Here is a 27,142-nt window from a genome sequence, read left to right on the forward strand (position 1 = left end):
CAGGATGCACTATGGGAAGAAGGCAAGCCGGCAGAGGCAGTGTGATGCTTTGGACAATGTTCTGCTGGGAAACCTTGGGTTCTGACATCCATGTGGATGTTACTTTGACATGTACCACCTACCTAAGCATTGTTGCAGACGATGTACACCCTTTCATGGAAACGGTATTCCCTGGTGACTGTGGCCTCTTTCAGCAGGATAATGCGCCCTGCCACAAAACAAAAATGTTTCAGGAATGGTTTGAGGAGTACAACAACGAGTTTGAGGTGTTGACTTGGCCTCCCAAATTCCCCAGATCTCAATCCAATCGAGCATCTGTGGGATGTGCTGAACAAACAAGTCCATGGAGGCCCCACATCGCAACTAACAGGACATAAAAGGATCTGCTGCTAATATCTTGGTGCCAGATACCACAGCACACCTTCAGGGGTCTAGTAGAGTCCATGCCTAACGGGTCAGGGCGGTTTGGACAGGAAAAGGGGGACCAACACAATATTAGGAAGGTGGTCATAATGTTATGCCTGATCGGTGTATATACATATTTTTAAAAATCTAAAACTAATTATGACTAAAACCAAAATCTATTTTAAAATATTAATAAATAAAATATACTATCTTAAAGGGTTAGTTCACCCCAAAATGAAAATTATCCAATAATTTACCATCCTATGTGTTTATGACTTTCTTCTTTCAGTCAAATACAATCAGAGTTATATTAAAAAATATCCTGCCTCTTCCAAGCTTTATAATGGGAATGAATAATGAATAATGAGATTTTGAAGGCAAAAAAATGCATCCATCCATCATAAAAGTAATCCATACGGCTCCAGGGGCTTAATAAAGGCCTTCTGATATGAAGCGATGCATTTTTGTATGAAAAATACTCGTAATTATAACTTTATAAACTGTAATCACTAGTTTGTAGTAACATCCGTCCGCGTGTTCATGAGATAATCGAGTTCCGGCATATGATGTAGGACGCAGGCGTAACGTAAGCTTAGGTGCCTCTTGCAGTTCAAACAAATAGGGCTGGGCAACAAACTCAAGCTACTCTGACATTTCTCTTTAAAAATGTTCATTTTAGACTTCTAATTCATGACCGGTGTTTTGTTTTGCTCTATCCTTTGCACGTCCGCATTTGTCAATACGTCATGCGTCCGGTCAAAGTTCACTCTTCTGCCAGAATTGGCTCACGTATGGAAGCTAGTGATAAAGCTAGTCTATAAAGTTATAAATATGGATATTTTTCTTACAGAAACGCACTGCTTTACTTTAGAAGGCCTTTATTAACCCAGTGGAGCCGTATAAATTCTCATTTCTCATAATCATTTCTCCAGTCTTCAGTGTCACATGATCCTTTAGAAATCATTCTAATATGATGATTTGCTGCTCAAGAGACTTTTCTGAAAACAATAATAAAAAGTTTAAAAGAACAGCATTCATTTGAAATAGAACTCTTTTGTAACATCATACAATTATAAAGTTATAAAAAAGTTATACTTTGTTTTAAGGTGACGTTATTACAGTGTAATTACACAAACAAGTACTGAGTAATATTTATTAACTACATGTACTTACTATAGGGTTAAGGTTAGGATTAGGGATTGAATTAGGGTTAGTTGCTTGTACATATGTACAATTTACTATTATTACTCTAGTAAGTACAAGTAATATGTAACGCTGTCACCTTAAAATGAAGCGTTATCAAATAAAGTTCCCAAAAAATCTTACAGACTGGTTGCATTACATGTCAGTAAAACAATCTTTTCCTGTCTTAAATGGGCACTTCTTCGCCAGAATATGCTGAAATGTGACTTGATTCTGCTAGTCAAAGTCTCAATACATGACACTACACACTGTGCCTAAAAAAAACACCTTTTAGCACTGACTTTACTCAATATAGAGCACGTCCACCTTTATCTTATCGTGTAAATATACATTATGGTAAACTAACCGAAAACAGATCATTCTCTTGCTGAAAGGATCCATCAAACCTAAATAATACATACTAGCTGACTGGTGACAGACATAATCAGGTCACTGTCAGTAATTCCACTGATCTAATATCAGTCTCTTTAGTTCTGCATGAATACCTGTATTAAACAGCATGTCTGAAGTATATGAATTTTCCGTTGACGTTCTTTCTGTGGAATAATACAGAGTCATGTTTCAACTGCTGCAAAAAAGCATTGAGAGTGCTTTAGATGGATCTCCACCTCCTTCCATGGAGAACTAATGACACGATCTATCTGTCAGTAGATGCAATAACAGTAGGCTGTCACTCAATACCAGGGTCCCGCCCCCTCCATGCCCCTCCACTCACCCTGGAGCCTTCTAGACCTGTCAATAACCCTTAAGAAGGGGAGGAGGGGACGGATTTCAAGAGGTGAAAGACAAATATCTCACTCAGCAAGACACTGAGTGGTGGGTTTTCCCTCATGTACTGCATGACTAGATTAAACCTCAAGACAGCATATATAATGGAGAAGTCAATAACTACAGCAGCTCAGAATACAGGCCTCCAGGTTGTCAGAAATGCAAGTAAAGCCTCTGAGGCTGTTTATACAAGACTGGAATGATGAAGGTTAAAGTTCTGTAACTTGAACATGGTTGTATGTCTATCAATTACTTAGGCTAGGATTTATTTTATTTTATTTTTTTTTCTGTGGTCACAGAGCATATTTTCTGCAATAACCCAAAAGCTAAAATCTATATTTCAATGTTATTATCATCCAATTACAGTCAATAATCCTGGGGTAGTGATCTGATTGAGTTGCATGAGCTGAAGCTGAACAGTGAATGAACACGGGTAAAATGAACAAGAAGCTAATAAATTGACAAAACAGTTGCACTACTTGAGTATTTCAGCACAAAAACTTTTTTGCATCCTATATAGTCATTGACACTAAGGATGTGTTCACACTTGTCATGTTTTGTTCGATTAAAACAAACCCTGGTGCGATTGCTCTGTTAGTGCGGTTCATTTGAACATGTGTGAACGCTGCCATCTGAACCCTGGTGCGCACCAAACAAGCGGACCGAGACCGCTGAAAAGATGGGTCTCGGTCCGCTTCCAAATGAACTCTGGTGCGGTTTGAATGATATATGAATGCAACACAGACCAAAGACATGTAAATGAACCAAAAACAGGAAGATGAGACCCTAAAAAAGAACAGAATCCTCACGCATATTAGTTTTTTTCGTCATAGTAGCAAGTTTGCCCATCAAAGGCATCAGACGCATGTCTCCACGCAGCAGATCGTTTGTGTGTGTGACAGAGGGATTTCTCCGTAGGGTTTGACTCCTTTACACATTTTTAAGCTCTTCTCGAGTTCCCAGCTGGCCAAAATACCATCATATGCAGGCTACGCACATACAACAAGCACACACATGCTTCAGCACACAGCATTGTTTTGGATGTTCGGTAAGCTCCGTTTTAAAATAGGCAATACGTCATCCGTCAATCTGACCAATCAGGTTGTGAACGTATCCCTATGCTTTAAGGTTCGGTATCTTTTAGTTCGGTCATAAAATTGGCAATCTGAACACTAATCGGACCAGTACTAAATTTCTTTTTTTTTTTTTTTTTGGTCCGGACCAAACGAACCGAACTACAAGTGTGAACGCACCCTAAAAAAAACAGCACATGCAAATAAGTGTCGGCGATCACAGCTCAATTTTAAGTGAATTCCCCTGAAGACTACTCTCAAATCTCATCCCAGCACAAATCTCTGCGCTTAAAGTTACAATCATTTAACCTCTAACCCTCATTTAAAGATTTCTCAGACTGTCAACATGAATATACATGCTCTCCAAGCCTCTTCATCTCCCCCCAAAACAGCACACATTTTATTTTCTTCCCAAGCCACAAGAGTGCGTGAATGATGTGCCCAGTAGAAAGCCTGTTTTCTTAAGTTTGATGCTAATGTCCTGCTTTGAAGCCTGTTTTCTCATAGACAAGTCAGCGACACCCTAACTAGACATGACATATTTTTGCCGAAATAGGGTCCCCAACAGGGCACAGCTTATTAATAGACATTTTTCACTTCAGCCACTGCATTCCTCAAACACAAAGCTTCACTTTGAAGAGAAGATGGATCGCAGCAGATAACTTAACATATCTGACATGTGGGAGACAGATTGTGCTTTATAGGAGCGTGAAGATGTGAATGCAATTATTTGATTCCACATGATTTCAGAAGTATGTCTGATTAGGATCTGCAAACATTCAATGACACAACAAAAAGGTCCTTTTTGCAGACAGTGATGTGTGATGTTAATACATAGTAATAATGCTGAATAATACAGTAATAACAGTCCTGTCACTGACGTCGCCGTCGGCCTGTCAGCAGAGTTTCTGTTAGTCGCGCATTTCAGCTTAACCTTTGGCCTCGCTCTTTGATGAACTTACGAGGGTGTGTTCACCGTATCTCTCAACTAGTCTTTATTAAGAACTATGGAACATTTCGTATCCCAAGGCTTTTTTTTTAGAGAAAAAGGGTCCCCTGTTTAAGGCTTATTCAACACAAATGAAAGTTTTAGCATGGAAAATACAAAGGACACAACAATGACAACTTTAAACTAAACCCTAAATATTGTTCTACAATAAAAAAAAAAAAAAAAAAAAAAAAATTAAAACAGTGGATCTTTTATATGCCACTTTGGATAGGGCGTTTGACATAGTGGAGAACTAGGAGTACCATTTAAAAATAAAAAGAAAGAATTAATTATCAATTTAAAAAATTGACTAATAAACAAATAGACATTTAAAACGCTTTATTTAATGTTTGCAATGCAACAGAATTTTTAGTTGTTACATTTAATTATTAAAAACATGAATTAAATACAGTTTTAAATGTATTTATGTGTTAATTAAAAAACATTAATGTTTTATTTTTGTTACATTTAACTAAGCTTTTAGACATCAATAAAATAAACAGTTTAAATGTCTATTTATTCAATTGATTCATTATTATTATTTTCATTTTTTTAGGGTTAGGGTTAAATTGCTAATTTATTACTTAACTATACCTTTAAGTGGCACGCCTAGTTCTTCATACTTCAAACCTCCGATGACCAATATATTGAGCTACATATACATTTCATGGCAGCACCTAGAAGGGTTAATTCCTACAGTGGCTGCAGTCTGCATCATAAAATGAAATCCTTTGAACTTGCCATGGCCGGAACAAAATATGTAAATAAATGTAAAACACATAATCTTTATTTATCAAAGCAATGCCAGACAGATGGATCGGCCCACCTGGGAATCCTGCCGGCTCTCCAGATGTCCAATCCGTTTCGATCTGCAGGCCAGATCCGAATGAAAAGGACCATGAGCGTCTCCTTAAAACATAGAAAATAGAACCTAAATTAATATTTTTCTCCATAAATCAGTCGGACATTATAACAGCAGTACGAGGCAGATTGCCACTCTGATTTGTAAATCCTCATTAGTATTTACAGATCAAATACTCTATAGCCGCTTTTCCACCGTTGGGCCAAACTGTTCTCTTTGCTTAACGATTCCATTCCGTGCCGATCAGGCAAAGCCGGTACAGATATGGTTTTATTTTCCACTCTGGAGTTGATAATGGAGCTCTTTGGATTGTAATACAAATGCGTCAGTCTTTGCTTTGGAGTTTACATACGATATGAGATGCAAATAGCAACCGCATTATGGAGGATTTCTCTTACTTTTATCATTAATTTGTGTTTAAATAGTGTGCTTAGCCAGCTACAGAGAAATTGGTAGCAAGGCAACAGACAAGTGACCAATCCTGAGTGGCGACGGATTGTACCAGCATGATTCAGCATGATTAAGCATGGTTAGACAACCATGCCGAGAATTCTGGGCCGAGAATGGTTTGTAATCGTGCTGTTCTGTACAAGGATCAAGTGGAAATACAACTGGAACCGTTCCTTAACATTCTTAGAGCTGTTTGGCTCGATGGTGGACAAGCAGCTTTTGATTACAACCAAGTTTGGCACCAATGATCTTTGGTCATGAGAAATGCTTGAATCAAAGATTTTTGATAAAGTCACTGATGCCCAACCTGATGTTAACAACAAACCTAACCTTTCTGTTAACAACTTAAATTTCAGTCCTCACACAACGACCTGGAATATAATGCAAAAGCCACCATTTAAATTATGTTTTTGTTGTTATTGTCTTCACTGGAAAAGCAGCTTAAAGATTATTAAATCTTCTTATTTGTTAAAAACAGCTGTAGAATGTCATGATGGTGAATAAATAATGACACCGTGAACAATACCTTTAAAGGGTTAGTTCACCAAAAAATGAAAATTCTGTTATTTATTACTCATCCTTGTGTTGTTCCACATCCGTAAGACCTTCGTTCATCTCTGGAACACAAACTCTTTGATGAAGTCTGAGAGGTTTCTGTCTCTCCATAGAGATCCAATGCAACTACCACTTTAGAAAGGAAGGAAAAAGACATCATTAAAGTACTCCATGTGACTCCAGTGGCTTAAACTCAATTTTATGAAGCGACGTGAGTGCTAAAAAAACACATAAATTACCACTTTATTTACAAAAATAATATTATCCAAAGCATTCACACAACAATGCCAGCTCTCGCGTGAACACAAAACATATGCGTCGTGATCAGGGGCCTAGTCATCGTTTCAGAAGTGGGGGGGACAGAAATGTCAGTTTTATCTGACCTGTCTAATTGACAAATTTTTATTTATTTTTATTTTTTTTATTACTTTTAATTCAAAATCTATTTGCTTTTAATAAGAAATCAAATACACTGCTGAACAATAACCAATATCTATAATATTTTTACCTATATTTTATGACAATTTTATGATTGGTTTATGTACTACAAACACTTGTGCATTAAGTCCTCGTGGATTTTATACAATGTAAAAAAAAAAAAAAAAAAAAGATCACAGAATAAGGTAGAGAATATACAGTACCTATCAAAAGTTTGGAAACATTACAATTATTTAACGTTTTTGAAAGAAGTCTCTTCTGCTCACCAAGGCTGGATTTATTTAATCAAAAATGCAATAAAAACAATAATATTGTGAAATAGTATTACAATTTAAAATAGCTGTTTTCTATGTGAATATATTGTAAAATGAACAATATATGTGGTCAAAGCTGAATTTTAAGCATCATTACTCCAGTCTTCAGTGTCACATGATCCTTCAGAAATCATTCTAATATGATGATCTGCTGCTCAAGAAACATTTATGATTATTATCAATGTTGAAAACAGTTGTGATGCTTCATATATTTGTGTAAACCATGGTACCATTCATTGTGGTAAGATTAAAAAAAGCTAATTACATTTATCAAAAGTGACAGAAGACATTTATAATGTTACAACATATTTCTATTTAATAAATGTTAATGAATTAATGTAATAAATTCAAATAAATGCTGTTCATTGAACGTTCTATTCATAAAAGAATCCAGAAAAATGTAATATATTGTGGTTTCCACAACAATTTTAAGCAACTGTTTTCAACACTGATAATAATCAGAAATGTTTCTTGAGCAGCAAATCATAGAATGATTTTTGAAGGATCATGTGACACAGAAGACTGGAGAAATGATGCTGAAAATTCAGCTTGATCACAGGAATAAATTACTATATAGTCACATAGAAAACAGCTATTTTAGTTTGTAATAATATTTTGCAATATTACTGTTTTTACTGTATTTTTGATTAAATAAATGCAGCCTTGGCAAGCATAAGAGACTTCTTTCAAAAACATTAAAAATTCTGTCAATTAGCACTGCATTATTCATATACTTTTTTGTAAATACCTTGAGATGGCTTGAAAAGCATACATAATCCATATCTTACCGCAATCGTGTATTTATTGTCTTCATGTTTCATCAGTCAAGACGTTTCTGCTTTTTATTCAGCTGCTGTTACAGCGAATAGCTGAATTACTTCTACAAATCCGTTTTGGACATCCTGCGAGAGAGCGCCCTCCAGCTTCCAGTATGAAACATATATTACATGAGAGTGAGCGCTCCATAATGTTTAGATCGCCTCATTTTGGTTAAGAATAAAACGACAGGTCATGCATAGGCTATCTTGTCTCTTTGAATTTAAATCGCGATTTATTCACATTGGCCTCTGTGTAAACACACTTACCCGAATAAAGTGCAGGGGACGAATGTACGTTTTATTAAAAGTGTGGGGGACACGTCCCTCCTGTCCCCCACGTATTCTACGCCCCTGGTCGTGATGCTCTCGTGAACACTCGCGCAATGTGCGTTGAGTTGACGCGTGAGTCTGAACACAACACGCATGCATCATGAAGTTCTCATGAACGTGCGTTGCAGATCAATATTTTTGTAAATAAAGTGGTAAATTATGTTTTTTTGTGCAAACAAAGCACTTACGTCGCTTCATAAAATTGATTGGAGTCACATGGAGTACTTTAATGATGTCTTTTTCCTACCTTCCTGGACCTTGGAGTGGTAGTTGCGTTGGATCTCTATGGTGAGACAGAAACCTCTCAGACTTCATCAAAAATATCTTAATTTATTTTCCGAAGATAAACGAAGGTCTTACGGATGTGGAAAGACATGAGGGTGAGTAATAAATGACAGAATATTCAGTTTTGGGTTAACTAACCCTTTAAGGTATACACTACTGAATGATTATAATCTTCATTAGATCTGCTTTACAGCTGAAATTGAATCAGTTTCATAATTGTTAAATTTTACAACATTAACAGTTCTATTTTCCTTAAGCTGCTTTGGGACAATATTTATTATATAAATAAATTTACCTTGACTTGAATCTTCCTTTATGAGTAGACTATAAACAAAAATTTAGGGAAGCTATTTTAGACATATCTAGATGATATGACCGTTAAAAATGATATTTATAGCTGTAATCTTCTTTTAGCTATACTAAATATTTAGTTTGACGGTGACTGCTTAAACGGTGTTTATCAATTTAATATTTCCTTTATGTGCAAGCTGTTGTAGATTACAAAAGACAACAATGTTTTTACCTCATTCATTAATTAAAGTATAATTTTAAACCATATGTTATGCATTATGAAGCCAATGTTTGTCTTTTGCGCCATAATGTTTTGAAACAGTAGAAGTCAGAATGTCCTTTCTGGCTCTGAAGTTTTTCAAAGTCCTTTTGTGGCTTCCAAACCCCATGTCTCTGGCCTATACTCACACTCTATTTATGCAAGAAAATGAAGTTGAACACTTGGCCCCTCCTAAATCTGTAAACTACAATTAAGCTAAATTCCAAGTTTATTTCCAAACGCCGTCCTTGTTCCAGACCATGTGAGAGGCTCAAGTCTAAAATTATAACACTTTGGGTCAGGCAGGCTTGGGGTCAGCCAATTCCGCTATCATCTTTCCTTCTACATCTGTCTGAGCATCAAGTTCAAGTACTCAAGTACTTTAATTGTCATTGTGTAACACAACGAAATTTATCTTGTGCCAACCCCAAAGTGCATTAAGAAGACAATACAAATGACTAACAACATCTACTGAAATACAATAGTTAAAAACATGAAATAGTTACTAATAAATAGTTAAATGAGAAGTGGTTAAACATATTTGTGTTATCTGTCATGGGCAGACACATTCAAGAACTTGATTTAAAATATGTATATACAGATTATGTGATTACGTCTGGTGTCAATCCATACTGTTTTCTTTTATCAGTACGTCTTCGGGTTTTGATTGACAGGCATGTAATTGGAAATCAGTGTCACCATGTCATTTCACAGTCTTTTTTACGGCAACCCATAGTCAGAAATGAGAAAACAAAATTTACATCTGACAGGGAAGGAAGGGAGTGTGAGGCCTACATTATGCCTTCTTCGCCGTGGTTGGAGAGGACAGTTGTGTAAAGACATTCACACTGTCTGGCACAATAAATTATATGGATTTCAGCACATTTTTGTAATTCTGGCTAAATTATGTTATATATTACATATATAATATATTATGGCTATATAATCAAATAAATATTTAATATTTTAAAAATAAAATAATTTTATTTCACATATTATATAATATATACCAGCCTGGTCTCATTGTTAATACATAGGTATTAATACGTAACTTTCAAAGACACAAAACGTACATTTTTGTACGTTTAGAAAGGTGCTAAAACGTACAATATTGACGTAATTATGGCACTAAAACGTAAAAATACTTACGTTTTTACAGCTAAAAAACTTAAAATATTTATGAATCTTTCATGTCATAAATATATATGTATAATTTCCATTTTATCGTTTTGTAGATAAATGTAAGATCCCTAAACCCCATCCCGAACCTAAACATACCCATTTTATACAGAATGTTAAAAGAATAAAACATAATGGAGAGAAATGTGTAGGAAAATGACAATTTTTGTAAAAATATAACATTAAAATGTTATTTTGAGCTGCTAATCCTATACCCATAAACCTACCCATAACCATTTCTTAAAACTCCGTACTGTTATAAATAAAAGAATAACAGACAAACAAGCATAATTACAATAATTTATTTATTGTGAAAATGTCAAAAGTGGTACCAAAAGTAGTTCAAATGATGATGAGTTCCAATCGCAGTCCTCTCTGGCGGTAATAGTTTTTTATAGGGTACAGAGCAGAATTTAACTTTTTTAACTTATTAATCCATGAAAATATGATGAATCCGGCTTCTCTCCGTGAGGGCGCACACTCATTTCAGTGTCAATCCACTGAAACACGGCATGTCGCAATCTGTGACGAAGCAGGTCAGAACCAATGAGCGTTTGATATCAGTGCCGTAAACCATGTCATAAAGCTTCTCGAGAGTGGGGCTACTTTCAAATTTGAATCATAACGAGCGCGGGCTTTGACTGTGACGGTCGCTGCTGCTGAGAATGAAGATGAAGATTGATGGATAAAGGGCTGAATTCGGATCTGTTCCTTACAAACATATTGATTCTAAAGATATGGAGTACAGCAAACAAATAAAATGGATGTGATTTGTGAATTTATGTTGTGCTTTGGTGTATCCTATGTTTGTACTGTCAGCCGCTGCATAGGAGAAAACACCTTCTGTGTCGCACAGCAAACAAACTAAATATTACAAAATGGTTAAACAATTATAGAAATTTTATTCATAAGGTTTCAAATTGTAGTCTTGTTTAACATTATGTAATCCTCCGAAACGAGTTTGCAGCACAAGTCATGAACAGAAATGTTATTTTCATAGTAGATGAGTAAACTGCATTCAATAAATTCGACTAAAAACATGTATTGATATGACAATTGAATACAACAGATTTAAAACATTAATGCCACGATTTTAATATTAATACATGGGAATTCATATGCATTCACACTTTACGTTACATGATTTACGTTTTATTGCTGTTAATACGTAAGTATTTTTACGTTTTAGTGCTATAAATACGTCAATGTTGTAAGTTTTTGTGTGTATGAAAACGTAAGTAAATGTACGTGTGCGCTTTTCTCATTTCTTCAAATGTACGCTTTTCTCATGAGATCACGTTGTATATACACAATAATATATACACATATACAGTACAGTATAATAACATGAAGTACAAACCCGATTCCAAAAAAGTTGGGACACTGTACAAATTGTGAATAAAAAAGGAATGCAATAATTTACAAATCTCATAAACTTATGTTATCTATATTCTATTGTGAATAAAATATATCAAATGTTGAAAGTGAGACATTTTGAAATGTCATGCCAAATATTGGCTCATTTTGGATTTCATGAGAGCTACACATTCCAAAAAAGTTGGGACAGGTAGCAATAAGAGGCCGGAAAAGTTAAATGTACATATAAGGAACAGCTGGAGGACCAGTTTGCAACTTATTAGGTCAATTGGCAACACGATTGGGCATAAAAAGAGCCTCTCAGAGTGGCAGTGTCTCTCAGAAGTCAAGATGGGCAGAGGATCACCAATTCCCCCAATGCTGCGGCGAAAAATAGTGGAGCAATATCAGAAAGGAGTTTCTCAGAGAAAAATTGCAAAGAGTTTGAAGTTATCATCATCTACAGTGCATAATATCATCCAAAGATTCAGAGAATCTGGAACAATCTCTGTGCGTAAGGGTCAAGGCCGGAAAACGATACTGGATGCCCGTGATCTTCGGGCCCTTAGACGGCACTGCATCACATACAGGAATGCTACTGTAATGGAAATCACAACATGGGCTCAGGAATACTTCCAGAAAACATTGTCGGTGAACACAATCCACTGTGCCATTCGCCGTTGCCGGCTAAAACTCTATAGGTCAAAAAAGAAGCCATATCTAAACATGATCCAGAAGCGCAGGCGTTTTCTCTGGGCCAAGGCTCATTTAAAATGGACTGTGGCAAAGTGGAAAACTGTTCTGTGGTCAGACGAATCAAAATTTGAAGTTCTTTTCGGAAAACTGGGATGCCATGTCATCCGGACTAAAGAGGACAAGGACAACCCAAGTTGTTATCAGCGCTCAGTTCAGAAGCCTGCATCTCTGATGGTATGGGGTTGCATGAGTGCGTGTGGCATGGACAGCTTACACATCTGGAAAGGCACCATCAATGCTGAAAGGTATATCCAAGTTCTAGAACAACATATGCTCCCATCCAGACGTCGTCTCTTTCAGGGAAGACCTTGCATTTTCCAACATGACAATGCCAGACCACATACTGCATCAATTACAACATCATGGCTACGTAGAAGAAGAATCCGGGTACTGAAATGGCCAGCCTGCAGTCCAGATCTTTCACCCATAGAAAACATTTGCCGCATCATAAAGAGGAAGATGCGACAAAGAAGACCTAAGACAGTTGAGCAACTAGAAGCCTGTATTAGACAATGGGACAACATTCCTATTCCTAAACTTGAGCAACTTGTCTCCTCAGTCCCCAGACGTTTGCAGACTGTTATAAAAAGAAGAGGGGATGCCACACAGTGGTAAACACGGCCTTGTCCCAACTTTTTTGAGATGTGTTGATGCCATGAAATTTAAAATCAACTTATTTTTCCCTTAAAATGATACATTTTCTAAGTTTAAACATTTGATATGTCATCTATGTTGTATTCTGAATAAAATATTGAAATTTGAAACTTCCACATCATTGCATTCCTTTTTTATTCACAATTTGTAGTGTCCCAACTTTTTTGGAATCGGGTTTGTATAATAAAGTGTGTGTATATATATTTGACTGTATGTATATATATATATATATATATATATATATACAGTCAAACCAAAAATTATTCAGACATTTTTGATCTTTTTTTTACTAATGGGTGCAGGACACAATAGTTCATTTAGGTAAGTGAGGATAGCAAAATAAAAGTAAACGGTGACATATTATACCCAATAATTCTTCATACAGTGGACTACCAGTAAAACTGATAAAATTATTCAGACACTTTGACCTAACCATGTTTTGCTTAAATGTTGTCTGACATATATACATATACATATATATATATATATATATATATATATGTGTGTGTGTGTGTTGTGTGTGTAGTCTATATATAGATATATCACCACCTTAGAATTATAAGGTTCTATCTGCATTCTTCTGAGCGGTTTTGAGATATTGAGCTTCAAAGTTTTTGCATTCCATAGTCCTTTGTGGATAGACCCTTTTTGTTTTCTAAAAAAAAAAAAAAAGTCCCAAAATGTACACAACTTAAAAAAATAATATAAATAAGTTGTCACAGAATAAGAATATGTGAATAACTCAATTGTGACAAAAATGTCAGATAGAACCTTATAATTCCAAGGTGACGATATATAGAGTTTTTATAGTTTATATATGCACAAAAAGTGAACAAACAACTGCAAATAACATGATTCAGATATATGATCTCATATCTAAATACCAAAGAACTCCCGATTCAAAGGCTTTTGAGAAACAATAGAAAACACTTTTACACTTTTTGAGGATACCACAAAAGAGTGCAAGTTTTTACAAAGTTTCCATTCAATTGTGTGGTTTTATTGCTTTATTCTTTCTTTTACGATGTTTACTGTTTATTCTGCATTGGCATTAAGGCTCTGAACCTCCCACAAGCTCTCTTACGCCTTCCGGAAGGAATTTATGAGACCAGAGGTTCATGTGCAGCACTGTCATTCCTACAGACGTGAGACTGAGACAGCAGTTGCCCTAGAGATTAATAATACCTAACCTAACAACCCAAGAAGGCAAAACTTCATAGTGGAGTTCTGCTTCACTTGTGCTGTAATCCAGTTGAAATCAAAGAGCTCAGAGATCAAAAATGAAACACAATACTTCTATGTTTCGTGCTGTAATCCACATAGTATGCAGAAAGACGCATGCTTAATCCCATGCAGGTTCATGACATAAGCCACATGTGGTGCAAACCTGCACAGATCTGATGTAGGCATGATGAAGAGAGATGGAGAGACAAGTGGAAGAGAAGAAAGGAGAGACAGATAAAAGGACAGACAGGCAAAAAGACAGAAAAGAGGAACAGAAAGCCAGAAAGATCAATAGACTGATAAGTAGACAGACAGATGGAAAGAAGAATAGACAGACAGACGGACAGAAAGACAGACAGAGCAGCAGAAGTACACACTAAAGGTAAAAAAAGGTACACGATGGTACAAATAATGTTCCTCGAAGAACAGTTTTGTACCTTTTTTTAATAACTTTACCTTTAATGGTACTGGAAAGACCTCTGATGATACTGTTTGGTACCTTTCAAGATACAATTGAAATGAAGGTACATAAATGTTCTCACATCAAGGGTACAAGTGATAGGTAAAATTACTGATTGGTTGGTGTGTTAACTATTAGGCACAGCAACAAGATTCTGATTGGTCGAAATCCTGCAGCCGTTACGAAATTTTCAAACAGAACAGAGAGCGGGTAGCAGACTACTTTTTTGCCCTTTATCAACATAAAAGCTCTTTTCAGACGGTGGATTTTAAGTGTTAAACTTGAAGACGATCAAATTTAAAGGTGAGTTTTGACAATTTGCGTTTATATTAAGTTCACATGTCGAAAATGTAAATGTTTCAGCCACGTCTCAATGTGAAATTAGCGAGTTAAATTAATGTTAGCTTATGGAGCTATGCACTCAATGCCTTTAGCCATTTGTATACATTTTTTAATCTTGTAAATGCAATGAATGGCTTTAGTATTAAATTATCGTGACTACATATACAATATGACATTTGATCAACATTTATTAACGGTTAACTGTTATGCATAGTTGTCCTTCCTTTCCAGACTTGCCTGAACCTTCTTTATATGAGAAGTGCTTAATACAGAAACAGAGGTCTATATCCTTTTTATACAATTTAATTCTTCCTTATGTTTTGCAGTCATCCTCTCTTTTAAACATCAACGGGAAGAAGAACTCGGACGTAGTTTGGATTTGGAATGGTGGGAATTAGCTGCTGGCAGAGTTAACACTTCTTCATCCTGTGCCAGACTGAGTCTGATTCAATTTAAGGTTTTTCATAGAATTCATTTTACAAACCTCAAATTAAGTAAGCTATTTCTGGGTGTGGATGCCACTTGCAATCGGTGTTCTCTGGCTGCTGATGATCATACCCATATGTTTTTTTCTTGTTCAATTTTTGATGAATTCAGATTTTTGGTATTCCTTTTTGATACTTTTTCTAAAGTTTTGAATATGTCCCTTGAACCATGCCCTCTGATTGCTATTTTTGGGGTCCCATCGGTTAAAATTTTAGTTCTCAGAGTTTGTTTGCCATAGTGACACAGTAATGTAAATCTTGATAAATAAAGCACAGTAAAACTGCACTTTAGATGAAATCTGTAAGATTTCTGTCCCTTCATTGAAAGTCTATTCAAATCTGTGAATCTTCAAAACAATCATAAACAGGGCCGGATTATTCATAGACGGGATTGGACGAGTGCCCTGGGGCACCAGCCAATAGGGAGGCACCAAGTGATTAAGATAATAACTAGACCTTTAAAAAAAAAATCATGTTTTGTATATATATTATTTTGCTGGAAAGCTATGGATACAAAATGAACAGTTAATGATACAATATATACAGAGAGAATATAAAATATATGCATATAAAGAATTGCGATTGGGTCAGGTCACAGTGTATTTACCCCCTCCCAGTCAGCGTCAATCAAAATGGATAGGCAGCATCAGCTTAGCGGTTGTGCGAAATGTAAATGAAATGTAAATTAAAAAGAGAAAATATCACGACACATAGCCACATTTAAAAAGTACCTGCAATATCAAGTGTTTTCGAAAAATCGTTCACCAGAGGATATGCTGCAAATTCTATGAAAAAATGGGCTACTGACTACTTTCCCAAGTGTATTCGTTGCACTCAGACTGTTCTTTACCCTGCCCGTTGCGAACTGCGAGGGCGAGAGATCCTTCTCTCAACTTAAAAGAGTGAAGAATGAACTCAGGACAACCATGAGACAGAAGCGGCTGTCTGCACTCTCCCTGCTGGATATTGAATCCGAACTAGTCAGGGGAATTTGAGGATTTATGCTGCCTTAACATGCTATTGGAAATTTCATAATTCCCACTTAAGAAGTCGTCATTACACCTGTAATGATCCCAGTCCAAACTGAAGGTGAGTTGATGAACCCGAGTGCAGTTTATTGTAACAAAGTGAACAAACAAACAAAGCAACCACTTGACATGAACAGACTTGATGATGAGCAGACTTGAACATGAGCAGACTTGACAATAAGACTCACTGACAGCAGGATTACATTAACAATACACTACAAAGTACTATGTAGAACAAGAGGCTTAAATACATGAACTTAGTGAACACATGACTACAGCAACCAATGAGCAAGTGACACAAGGAACAAGGGAACCAGGAAAGGTAGAGGTACAAATTTTGCTAATTTTTTCTGACAGTGCAGGAGAGGAACAGACAGAGAGATAGGATAGACCAATAGAGAGAAAAATAGACAGAGAAGCAGAGAGTTAGACAGACAGAGAAAAAAACAGACAGACAGAGAAGAACTGAAACTGAGACAGACAGATAAATAGATAAACAGATAAACAAAAATATAGATAGACGAAAAGACAGACAGACAGACAGATAGATAGATAGATAGATAGATAGATAGATAGATAGATAGAAGAAAGACATAGATAAGTAGATAGACAAGACAGTTTCAAACTGCTGGTTGGGAATTCCTGCCCTAAAATAGGACAGAAAACAAATGTATTGAAACATCCATTAGTCAGAGGGACGTTTGGTACATGATTCTTTTGCTGAAAAAAAAGAAGAACAGACGATCAAGGGGGCATGTTTTTTTAATGTTGGGAACAATCTGAATCAAATTAACCAGCTAAGATGACTAGACAATTACTGGGACTGAAACAACCACTTCAAATAAAAGAGTGCAAACAGGTTACAGGTTTTCAGACGTGAATGATTTGAATCATGCATTCAGTGCTGTCCTGCCAAAAATGAACACCATGCATCTCTCAACGCTTTCTGCAGGCAATTCAAGCCACACAGATGCGGTTAGATAAACTCAGCTTAATAAAAAACATACAACTGAAATTGATTGGTCCTGATATATAACCTTGTGGTACTCCGCTGACTGAAGGAACACGTGTGTCATGCTGTCTGGAATCACCCCCCTTACTGCCATGACTCACTGATGAGTCATTCCCAGAGTAATTCCCACAAACACAGATCATGCGCAATACTGTGCGTGTAAGCATGAGAATTCCCAGAATTGTTTTATAATCTCAAATGTTTTAGCTCGGTTTTCTTGTTCTGGGTTTTTTTCCAATTTTTAACAAACTGACAGTGGAAACGTGGCACATAGGCTTCATTCATGGATGGTGGGTTAAAAATCATGCTAGATATCATGTATACCACCTAATTAATATCCATGAGTCCACCACACAACACACCTATGGGGTTATATAAAAAGAGAAAACACACTCAAACACCAACTTGTGCCTTTCCATTCAGGAACATTTCTATGCATTGTTGTGCTTCTACTTGCGTGTTGACTCAGCATCAAACAGCCTCCTCCTATTCAGTCTGAATGAAAAAGTTGGGGCAGGAGACATGTGAAAGTAAACACGAAACCTCTTGTGTTCAGCAGCATTGTTACACAGTGAAGGTCTAATGGTTCCACACAAAATCTAAACATATCCAAAGATAAACAGCTCAGTTTGGCCAACAATAATTGGGACAAGAAGAATCAACAAATTTGTCACATCCTGACATGTTATGTTCAATCATGTCAAGCGATTAACATTTTTTATCTAATTATTTACATGATGTGCTGATTAATAAATCTAATAAAGCGCAAATTAATCGCACATCAAATTTGGCTGAGAAATGGCCCTTAAAGATTAAGTCATTATTGTGTTAAATGAGAAAAGAATCAAATAGCTTAGCTTTAGAATAAAATATTTTATTTGATTCAACAGAATTTATTACACAAACCTTTTTTTTTTTTTTCAGAAGCTGCATCTCAATTGGTATTTACACATATTTACAGACCAAAACAATTTGGTTCCAACATATCCAATATATATATATATATATATTTTTAATGTTCCGCAAAAGAAAGTCATACAGGTTTCAAACAACAAGAGAACGAGTATATGCAAATTTTCCCCAAAATATAAAATTATTTTTTTAATGAAGTGATACTCTAAATAAAAAAACTAAAACTGCCAGTAGGTGGCGGTAACTGTCTAAATGAGTCATTGAGTCATTTGTTAATTCGATTCGTTCAAAAGGCTGATTCATTCAGGAATTAAGTAAATGGCTCTCTTTATATGAATGGGCCATTGAATTCATTGGTTCATATAACAAAATGTTAACTTCTTATTTATTGAACTGTTGTATAAAATTTATATCACATTTGCTATTTGGGACAAAAACAGCTCGTGTGATATAGCTTAACTATATCATGATATTAATATGAGACAAAAACTCATACAGGGGCATTTTTGCCCTGATATTTTGAATTCTAACTGCATTCTATATAGGCTACATCACACAATGAGTTGTTGCCCTGCTTCATGTTCGTCACCAATCAACGGTATGAAATGTAAGATGATGGGGCGGGGCGGATGCGTTAAATCACTTTATTTGCGTTTTTTTTTTTTTTTTTTTAATTAATGGGTTAAATCGAAAGCCCTAAAACATACATACATATATATATATATATATATATATATACATATACATACATACACACCCACACCCACACACCCTTTAAGTAAAAACCTTTTAAAATTGCAAAAAAATATTTAAAATAAATGCTGTTCTATTGAAAATTCAGCTTTCCCATCACAGGAATAAATTACATTTCAAAATGTATTAAAATAGAAAAAAGTTATTATAAATTGCAATACTTTTTCACAATATTATATTTTTCCCCAACATTTTTAATCAAACAAATGGAGTGTTGGGCCTAAGAGATTTATTTATTAAAAAAAAAAAATAAATATATCTTACTGACTTCAAAGTGACAGTATATGGGTTATTTGACCAAACCATGACTTTACAGGTTTTACACTTTATAAATAGCAAATTCACTCAACCCTAGGGAGAAAATTGAATCATAAATGTCAAACGAAATACAGAAATACAGTAAAACATCCAGCAACAAATGCATAAAAGCACAAGTATGTGTGTGAATGCGCCTGTTTGAAAGCAAAGAGTCACTGTTGGATTGAACGCAATGCTGTTCCTCATGGAGACTCTAGCATATATTAAATAGAAAAGACTGAATTACAGAGAGAGAGAGAATTACAAATCTGACTGGGAAACAGATGAATAAAAGATGTCTGAATCATTTTTCGGCCACAGACATAAACAAACTGAGAAAAGTTGCTTGTAGCCATCCTCTCAGAGCCCCAGTTCAGTTAAACAAACCTGAATCTACCTGGACAGCCATACTTTCTCGCCCCATGCTAACTCAGTAGATTAGTCCATCATAATCTGTAGCTAGATGTTACTCACCATACATTTATGGCTCCGCAGTGATTGAATAAGGGAACAACAGATCTACAGACTCATTCCAAGTGTTTACAGATATGAGTAAGGCTTCAGTCATCTCTGCTGACTCACTGTCTGAGAACATTGAGCTATCTTGTAACTTCCACCAAGCAAGAGACTTTTTCCACCCGCTTGGTACTTTGTATGTCAGTATGTCAGGGGTGGTTGGATAAAGACTGGGAAAAAAGTGCAGAACATCCAGTAAGAGATGACTGGAACAAAAACTACTAGTTGGCCAGCTTTCCAAATAGAGATCCATTATGGATTACGCATGTATAAACATCTGTCTGGAAATGGAAAGGTCAGTTGAATAACTCCATATTGTACGACTTGGATTTACAGCTTGTAAATTGTTGGTTACAGGCAGTGATACTAACTCTGATAAATTATACTTGCCTTTAAAATCAACATAAATTGCAGTTTGCAACTCATTTCACGTTCATAAACGATCGTATTTGAATATTCTGTTTCATTCAACAAGAAAAAAAGTAGGTCAAGACTTGAATTTATCCATTGGGAATTCATTGGATTGAGAAAAGTGGGCATTATGTATCAGAATGCAGCCAGGTGACTGGAAGTAAAAAACTGGATCGGTGACATGAACCTGAAAAGGAAACGGTCAATTTCATGCTCCTGTTAAAACAAATTGCTGAAATTGTGTTTGAACCAACAGGGTGAATCCTTCAGGTTGCATAAAGTATTCTCAATAAAAAAGGTTATCCCAGTGAAAACAGTTGGAACGGTACGCGAGTATTTGCATATTTTGGCATACTTCCTCCTGTACTGCACACACTTGGGCTGACAATCATACGCCAAATCAAAAACGTCACACGCTGATTCTTTTCCAGATCACGGTTAAGGTCCATCCATCAGCGTAGTTTGTATACATGCCAATCTGAAAGCATTAAGGCTCAAAAATGTCTCTGATAAACTGTTTCCACTTATTGTTTAAAGGATGGAGGATTTCGGACGATTCCAGAAGGGTCTCAATACCCTCTGAATTGCTTTGACTTCTTTAATCTTTCTTAACTCACTGCAAAGCCTCTGAACATCGTCATCCAGCCGTGCCACTTTGAGGGACATGCATTATCCCTCACACTGCCAGTTGCTCAGCCCCTCAGCTTTCAGAGGATTTTTCCAAGGTCTTATCCCAAGAACTCAAACTTTTGCACTAAATCGTTTTGTTTATTCATGGTCCAAGGTCCCTAGATGAAGAACGACAGGTTCGGTGGGGAATCTAAGATTGGTCAACATGATAATCTTGGACCTGGTTTTGATTAAATGAGCTGCCTACAAAGGAATCACAGGCCGTATTTCATGTGCAAATGAAAACAACGCTTCGAGGGATAGATGTACAGCCCATTCAATAGCATGTACTGTCTTAAGGCCCTAATTTTCACTGGAAAAAACGAATTTGCAATGTTGTGGGGGCTGGATGATAGACAACAAGGTAAATAACAATACAGGCCTTTGAACGGACTGCATGTCTATGCCTCATTTCCTCAGTCATTTGCATCTTTTATTAAATAATATGCTGATTAAGGTTAATAGTTCTGTTCTCGACATGAAGCCTGTTCCAAAAGTGTAGGCAGCAACATTACTTTCTAAAGGTGTGGCCACATTTACCATTGCTCTGTGAAATTTCACGAGCAAAATCCACTAATTTCAATAGGAATCAGTGTGATGAAGAATTTAGTGGATTTTGCATTGGTTTTATTATGATTACCTCATTTTGGCTTCATTCATTTTATGGCATCACTGAATGTATCCTTTAAGCAGAAGGAAAATTCAGAATGCATTGCGAAAAACACAAACATAAATCCAAGATGGTGGACAAGAAAAATGTCTATTAAAAGGGTCAATAGAGTGCTGCATGGATGATGTATTTTTGTAGGCCAAAACCCAAAAATGGTTCCATCATCCTGAAGTAAATGTGTGTGTTTCTTTTTAAAGATTATCATGATGAACAAAATGTTGAATCATAAACTATTGTTGGTCTAAGGCTTTTGCTGCAATAATTCAAAAGCCAATGGAAAAATCCTATTGGGTTTTTGTCAATGGAACCAGGATGATGCTAATTCTGTGTTTAATCACTGAAATTATGCTCACTTTTTAAGTCTCTTAAAACCTCAGATAATGTGATATTTTTATCACAAGAAGAGGTTAGTTCAGGTTGTTCCCAAAAATGTGAATAATTCAATGAATAATTGATCAAATTGTTGAGTATAATCACATGTATTCAAGGTGTAATGGAAATATGTTATTAATTACTTGGTTATACCACATGATGTTTCAGCCATTAACACTCCGGCGATACCACCTCATTTTTTTCTTACCAGTGTAAAAGAGACTAAAAATACTCTATCAATTTTGGACATATCAATTAAAAATTATATACCATTCTAATCTGTAAAATGTCTTCTTTTATTTGTGTACAAATAAAGAAATGTTAAAATGTCATGTTTTAAATCATGTAAGTCAAATTGAAAACAAATATTCTCTGTTTATGTAATCTGTATGAAAAGAGAGACATGTCAGATGTTGGCGGCTCAGCTCATTATCCACTAATGCGGCCATTCAGATGCAAATTCTGAGGCGATCAATGCAGCAGAGTGAATGCCGCGTCAGCTCGGAAAGCTCATCAAGTTTAGTCAGTTTCATGTACTTTTCATCGTTTTGAGATGTGGTGAGGAATAATTCTAAAAGGATTTACCTCAGAGGAAGAGCTGGTTTCACTTTCATTTCGAGGACAGCTATTGAGCCGATGATTGTGAAAGGTAAGTTGTTTTTTATTCTTAAGTTCTTTATTCTAATCGCGATATAGTGTCTGTGAATATTAAACCGCAAAAAAACTGTTTAAATATGAATCCTGCAAGTTTTGTTTGTCTCAGTGTGAATTAATAGAGCAGATCGACGTGCAGTTTCGTTTACTACACATAACTTACATTAGTAAATTGCCATGGCTATTCCCAAACTATACTGCTATACCGAGATGAGTCAAATCGACTGAAATACGTAATACTGAAATAAAATGTGTTAGCAATATATTAAACTGCACATTAACATTTAGGCTCTATATATAATATATAAAATACCATAGAGGTAATATGAATGTTTAAACACTTTGCATTACATTATTTTTTAAAGTATATTAAAATAGAAAAACATTATTTTAAATTGTAATAATATTTCACAGTATTGTGGGGGTTTTTTTTCTGTATTTTTGATCAAATAAATGCAGGCTTGATGATCATGAGACTTATTTCAAAAACATTATAAATAGTAATGTGTCCAATCTTTTGACTGGTACTGTAATTTTAAATTTATGCCTATACAATCATGTTTTCTTTTAAGAGTGGACATTATATTAATGTGATATGATCCTGTTATCAGCATACTCACAGTGGGCAGGCCTACCTGAACGTGGGCAGGCCTACCATGGCAACGAGACGCAGTGTCTCATTCCCCTTCTTGGGGAACCATGGTTACATTTGTAACCTGAGACTTCCCCTTTCAAAATCTAACCAGAAAATCTGTAGGGAGCAGACTGGAATAGCTCTAAGGGGAGTAGAGGAACCTATTTAAAGACCTGAGCAGTGGGGAGGATACTACCCTAAACTCAACCCTGAAGACTCACAATCCAAGGGGAGCTCACAGAGAGCTAGCTACCACCACTCGAATTGCTGTTCACTTACTGGCTGGAAAGGTTTAAGGGGAGCATAAGACCCTACTTTGGGACCCGATACTATAGGGGGAGGGTTCTGCTCTACATACAGGCTTGAGGACTGCTAAACAATGGAAGCTAGCAAAAGGACACTAGCTACAACCACTCAAAGCTGTCCTTCAAGTTCTCAAGACACCAGCACTCCCAAAGGTGCCAAACAACAAAAAGAGAGTTCACTATTCCAGGCAAAAAAAAACAAAAAAACAATGAACATTTTCATTGGGTCCGATAGAGCTCAACCACAGTGAGCGCAGAACCCTACTTTAAGACCCTCAGCAGTGGGGGAGGGTTCTACTCTACACTCAATCCTAAAGGCTCGCTTACCAAGGGGAGCTAGCAAAGAACTAGCTACAACCACCTGAAATGCTGCCTTCATGTCAGACTGAAAGAGCTAACGGGGAGAAGAGGACCTTACTTTAAGACCCGAGGCCATGGGGGAGGGATTTACTTTATACTAAACCTGGAGGACTTGTTTACCAAGGGTTGCCTGCCAAGCACTAGCTACACCCACTCGATACTGCTGTCCTCAGGATACATTCTGGACCTCACTGGACCTCAGAAAGCTCCAGTGGGGAGAAGAGGACCATGTTTAAACACCCTAACAATAAGGGAAGGGTTCTACTCAACACTTAACCTAGAGAACTCGCTAGTCAAGGGGAGCTCGCTAAGCGCCAGCTACAACCACTCCTCATTAAGAGCTTACAAGGGCGCTTCCTACTAAAAGAAACCACAAAACCCAGGGGAAGCAGCTCAACCTTGAGCACTCAACTAGTCTGTAAGGCTGGTGCAACATTCTAGCCAGGCTAAAGTAGTGACAGGAAAGAGGAGGGACGCCATTTTCTTACCGTACATCCTCAACCCGTGCATTGTACACCACTAAGACTAGGTGGGCTATTAAAAGAGGGGAGCAAGGGACCATACTTAAAGACCCATTCCAGACAGGGAGGGAGAGCACCTCATTCAGCTATCACGCAGGTCCATGAAGGCAAACATAACCTCAGAATTCTTCTGGCTGGAGGTGGGTTAACACCCTCATAAACCGCTAGGGAGGGACATATCTCCTGGAAGTTGCTGACTGAGACTCCATAGCAAACATTAACACCCAATTCCATTGGCCATGTGCTTTTCAACACGGATGGCTAGATCTGCCTAAGGAGACATTACAACCTTTACTTGTGTGTGGACAGCAGAGGGGGTAGATTTATTAATAACATCCGCCTCATCTCACTCTGCATCCAATTCCTCAAACATTCCACATTAATCACATGAAAATATCAGAGCTAGTAGGAAGAGCCCAAAAGGGAAAGGACTTTCTGTCAGATTCCTCCCATGCTCCGCCTACAACCCTGCAATCAATCCCGCCTTGCCGTTACGGTGGCCGTGGGACTCGAACCGCAGGTTGCAGGTGCTCCACTCTCATTTTTTTCCTTATGAGAGAGTCAGACATAGTGACCGCATCACAAAGCATGCATTCAACTCCCAATAGCTGAACGTGCTCTGTTCAAATGCTAGATTCTTATCTCTCTAACGAGAAACAAGCAAGAGTCTACTGTCATGAATGCATCGATACCACTCTATCGAGAAACAAGCGAGACTAGAGTCTGCTGCCACGGATGCATCACAATGGGTGCCTTCAACTCCCTCGAAAGCAAACGTGCTTATGCAAACGCTGACTACTATCACTAAGGTGAGAATCAAAGAACAAGTCTCTTTCAGTAGTCTCTCGAATGCATCAAAATGAGCACATCCAGCTTGCTCAAGGAGTCAAACGCTAGGAGTTATACCAAAGACTATAGAATAACACAAGATGCCTCACTCTTATTGTTTTGAATGGGAGAAAGTGCAACGCGCAATATGGCGGAATAAGTCCCGCTTTCTAAATAAGAGCCAATCGCTGATTGGTAAAATCATCGCGTCACTGCAGTGGCCGTTAGAAGCTCCCGTTCCTATAGAAACAGTCAGACGCGCGCCTCCGAAATGAGACGTGCATTTAGGACTGCGCATGCGCATTAGCTTGATCTAGCCTGAAAAATACCGTTTTTTTGTCATGATTTGAGCATTTAGAAACAAAATTTATGAGACAGTTGTTGTCAGATTTCATTGGTGATTTCAAATATAAAAACTGAATCAAAAGCTTGGCAAACAGCTTTGGAGAATTTGATGTTTCCCCATTCAAAGAGATAGGAGCTGCACTTGAATGCCCGAGAGGTGTTTCAAAGATGGCCGCCGAGTGAAATGATTTGTCTTAAAGGGACTTTGGTTAAACTCACAGCACCAGTAGTGACGTCATGTACTGTCATTGGCAACAATGATTTAAGATTGTCGTGTTTAGACACATGCTTCAGATGTTGGTCACGCTGATGAAGTTCCCCATAGCGCCTGTCACGTATAGTTTTGGGTTTTGTTTATGTTTTCTTGTCTTTTATTTTGTAGTTTGATTCATGTTGCTTGTTTGTGCCATGCTTCCCTTGCTCCTCATGTTCTCCTTCAGTCTATGTGTCATGTTCTCATTGGTTGTTTATGGTCATGTGCTTCTGAGCTCTGTTCTGTCATTGGTTCCCTTGTTCCTAGTGTCACTTCCCCATTTGTTGTCTTAGTCATGTGTTCTCTAAGTTCTTGTATTTTAAGCCATTGTCTTACCCATGTTACTTGGTCGTGTATTGTTATTGTAACCCTGCTGTCGGTGAGTCTTATTGTCAAGTCTGTTTGCTCACTTTGATACAATAAACTGCACTTGGGTTCATCATCTCGTCTTCAGTTTGGACTGGATCGTTACAGAATACACGACCCCACAACAATGAACCCAGCAGTTTCTCGCCTCTTGAGGCTCCGTTAAGGTAAACAATCCATTGAGGATTATGTTCAGGATTTTTGTGACGCGTGCTGTCGTGTGGATTTCAATGACGTGGCGCTAAAAGACATTTTACGCCATGGACTTAATGAACCTGTACGTTCACGGCTTCCTGGCAGAAAGATTCACTGGTCCTTGGAGGAATATATAGATCATGCCCTTGTGCTAAGCGGTTCCTCATTTACTGTGGGAATTGTGGATGAGGAGTCCCACAATCCCACAGTACCCACTACATCAGAGTGTCTTAATTCCCCTGCTGTCATGTCTGGAGTTATTCACGTCACGACTGCCACGCAAGGTACTGTTCACGTTATGCCAGCCACGCCACAGTCTGTTCATGCCTGCCCAACCACAGTCTGTTCATGTCAGTCCTACCCAGCCACAGACTGTTCACGTCCTGCCTGCCCAGCCACAGACTGTTCACACCATGTCTGCCAAGCCAAGGCCTGTTCATGTCATGCCTCCCAGATCAGTACCTGTTCACATCAAGTCTGCCACGCCAGGCCTGTTCACACCATGCTTGCCACGTCTGCCACGCCAGGGCCTGTTCACACCATGCT

The 27,142-nt window shown here is 37.1% G+C and overlaps 1 protein-coding gene across 3 annotated transcripts in view; it reads right to left on the reverse strand.

Annotated features, from left to right (window-relative positions):
• LOC127506738 (uncharacterized) overlaps positions 1–27,142 on the reverse strand; it is a 324,637-nt gene that overhangs the window by 113,055 nt on the left and 184,440 nt on the right. For all 3 annotated transcript variants that reach the window (XM_051883502.1, XM_051883501.1, XM_051883500.1), the window contains one exon: positions 5,264–5,346. The gene's annotated coding sequence lies outside the window, so the exon portion shown is untranslated. The remainder of the gene's footprint in view (positions 1–5,263; positions 5,347–27,142) is intronic.

The sequence above is a fragment of the Ctenopharyngodon idella genome, chromosome 24, assembly GCF_019924925.1.
Source record: "Ctenopharyngodon idella isolate HZGC_01 chromosome 24, HZGC01, whole genome shotgun sequence".
Classification (NCBI taxonomy): Eukaryota; Metazoa; Chordata; class Actinopteri; order Cypriniformes; family Xenocyprididae; genus Ctenopharyngodon; species Ctenopharyngodon idella.